Source organism: Arachis ipaensis, chromosome B4, assembly GCF_059453495.1.
Source record: "Arachis ipaensis isolate K30076 ecotype BB chromosome B4, ASM5945349v1, whole genome shotgun sequence".
Lineage (NCBI taxonomy): Eukaryota > Viridiplantae > Streptophyta > Magnoliopsida > Fabales > Fabaceae > Arachis > Arachis ipaensis.
Window position 1 is genome coordinate 53,162,231 of NC_142439.1, and position 3,216 is coordinate 53,165,446.

At 42.7% G+C, this 3,216-nt stretch overlaps 1 non-coding gene across 1 annotated transcript; it reads right to left on the reverse strand.

Moving 5' to 3' along the window:
• Nucleotides 1-626: 626 nt before the first annotated feature.
• LOC148567589 (small nucleolar RNA R71) lies at nt 627-734 on the reverse strand. The gene has a single exon (XR_015882608.1). It is a non-coding gene; the product is annotated as a small nucleolar RNA R71 (small nucleolar RNA).
• Between the last annotated feature and the right edge of the window lie 2,482 nt (nt 735-3,216).

The window sequence follows — 3,216 nt, forward strand, 5'->3', positions numbered from 1 at the left end:
GAATTTTTCTCTTCTTCTACTAACAATAAGGAACCTCTTTACTGTGACATAGAGGATTCCTCTTCTTTTCTTGTTCTCTTCTCTTTCTTATGAGCAGGAACAAGGAAAAAGGCATTCTTGTTGAAGCTGATCCAGAACCTGAAAGGACTCTGAAGAGGAAACTAAGAGAAGCTAAATTACAACAATCCAGAGACAACCTTATTGAAAATTTTGAACAAGTAAAGGAGATGATAGCCGAACCCAACAACAATAATGCAAGGAGAATGCTTGGTGACTTTACTGCACCTAATTCCAATTTACATGGAAGAAGCATCTCCATTCCTACAATTGGAGCAAACAATTTTGAGTTGAAACCTCAGCTAGTTTCTCTGATGCAGCAGAACTGCAAGTTTCATGGACTTCCATCTGAAGATCCTTTTCAGTTCTTAACTGAATTCTTGCAGATCTGTGATACTGTTAAGACTAATGGAGTAGATCCTGAAGTCTACAGGCTCATGCTTTTCCCTTTTGCTGTAAGAGACAGAGCTAGAGTGTGGTTGGACTCTCAACCCAGAGATAGCCTGAACTCTTGGGATATGCTGGTCACGACTTTCTTAGCCAAATTCTTTCCTCCTCAAAAGCTGAGCAAGCTTAGAGTGGATGTTCAGACCTTCAGACAGAAGGAAGGTGAATCCCTCTATGAAGCTTGGGAAAGATACAAGCAGCTGACCAAAAAGTGTCCTTCTGACATGCTTTCAGAATGGACCATCCTGGATATATTCTATGATGGTTTATCTGAGCTATCAAAGATGTCATTGGATACTTCTGCAGGTGGATCCATTCACCTAAAGAAAACACCTGCAGAAGCTCAAGAACTCATTGACATGGTTGCTAATAACCAGTTCATGTACACTTCTGAGAGGGATCTTGTGAGTAATGGGACGCCTATGAAGAAGGGAGTTCTTGAAATTGATACTCTGAATGCCATATTGGCTCAGAATAAAATATTGACTCAGCAAGTCAATATGATTTCTCAGAGTCTGAATGGAATGTAAGCTGCATCCAACAGTACTCAAGAGGCATCTTCTGAGGAAGAAGCTTATGATCCTGAGAACCCTGCAATAGCAGAGTTAAAATACATGGGTGAACCATATGGAAACACCTAAAACTCATCATGGAGAAATCATCCAAATTTCTCATGGAAGGATCAAAAGCCTCAACAAGGCTTTAATAATGGTGGAAGAAACAGGTTTAACAATAGTAAACCCTTTCCATCATCCACTCAGCAACAGACAGAGAACTCTGAACAAAATACTTTTAATTTAGCAAACTTACTCTCTGATCTATCTAACGCCACTGTGAGCTTCATGAATGAAACAAGGTCTTCCATTAAAAATTTGGAAGCACAAGTGGGCCAGCTGAGTAAAAGGATCACTGAAATCCCTCCTAGTACTCTCCCAAGCAATACAGAAGAGAATCCAAAAGGAGAGTGCAAGGCCATTGACATAAGCACCATGGCCGAACCTGTAAGGGAAGGAGAGGACGTGAATCCCAAGGAGGAAGACCTCCTGGGACGTCCAGTGATCAATAAGGAGCTTCCCTCTGAGGAACCAAAGGACTCTGAGGCTCATCTAGAGACCATAGAGATTCTATTAAACCTCCTTATGCCATTCATGAGCTCTGATGAGTATTCCACTTCTGAAGAGAATGAGGATGTTACTGAAGAGCAAGCCGCCAAGTTCCTTGGTGCAATCATGAAGTTAAATGCCAAATTATTTGGTATTGAAACTTGGGAAGATGAACCTCCCTTGTTCGCCAATGAACTAAGTGATCTGGATCAACTGACATTGCCTCAGAAGAGACAGGATCTTGGAAAGTTCATAATACCTTGTACCATAGGCACCATGATCTTTAAGGCTCTGTGTGACCTTGGTTCAGGAATAAACCTCATGCCTCTCTCTGTAATAGAGAAACTGGGAATCTATGGGGTGCAAGCTGCTAAAATCTCATTAGAGATGGCAGACAATTCAAGAAAACAGGCTTATGGACAAGTAGAGGACGTGTTAGTAAAGGTTGAAGGCCTTTACATCCCTGATGATTTCATAGTCCTGGATACTGGAAAGGAAGAGGATGAATCCATCATCCTAGGAAGACCTTTCCTAGCCACAACAAGAGCTATGATTGATGTGGACAGAGGAGAATTGATCCTTCAATTAAATAAGGACAACCTTATGTTCACAACTCAAGGATCTCTCTCTGCATCCATGGAGAGGAAGCAGAAAAAGCTTCTCTCAAAGCAGAGTCAACCAAAGCTCCCACAGTTAAACTCTAAGTTTGGTGTTGGGAGGCCATAACCAAACTCTAAGTTTGGTGTCAAACCCCCATATCCAAACTCTAAGTTTGGTGTTGGGAGGTCTCAACAAAGCTCTGCACATCTGTGAGGCTCCATGAGAGCCCACTGTCAAGCTATTGACATTAAAGAAGCGCTTGTTGGGAGGCAACCCAATTTTTATTTATCTAACTATATTTTTCTTAGTTATATGTCTTTATAGGTTCATGATCATGTGGAGTCACAAAATAAACGAAAAATTTAGAAACAGAATCAAAAACAGCAGAAGAAAAATCACACCCTGGAGGAAGCACCTGCCTGGCGTTCAATGCCAGAACAGAGCATGGTTCTGGCACTGAACGCCCAAAATGGGCAGTATCTGGGCGCTGAACACCCAAAATGGGCATCATCTAGGCGCTGAACGCCAGAATTGCACCCTGGAGAGGAGCTGGCGCTGAACCCCCAGAACAAGCATGGTTCTGGCGTTCAACGCCAGAAATGGGCAACAAATGGGCGTTGAACGCCCAAAATGGGCACCAACCTGGCGCTGAACGCCCAGAGTTGTGTGCAAGGGCATTTTGCATGCCTAAATTGGTGCAGGGATGTAAATGCCTTGACACCTCAAGATCTGTGGACCTCACAGGATCATCTCAGGATCTGTGGACCCCACAGGATCCCCACCTTCCTTCCTTATAATCCTAGTTTTTTTTTCCACATCTTCTTCTTCATCTATTCCTTCTTCTTTTGCTCGAGGGCGAGCAACATTCTAAGTTTGGTGTGGTAAAAAAATTATGTAAAGGATCTATAGCTCAGTGGTAGAACATGTGGCTGCAAATCAAGAGATCCTTGAGATACCTCAGGGGATGCACTTCCCTCCACATAGTTATTGGAAGCAACTGAGGATAGAA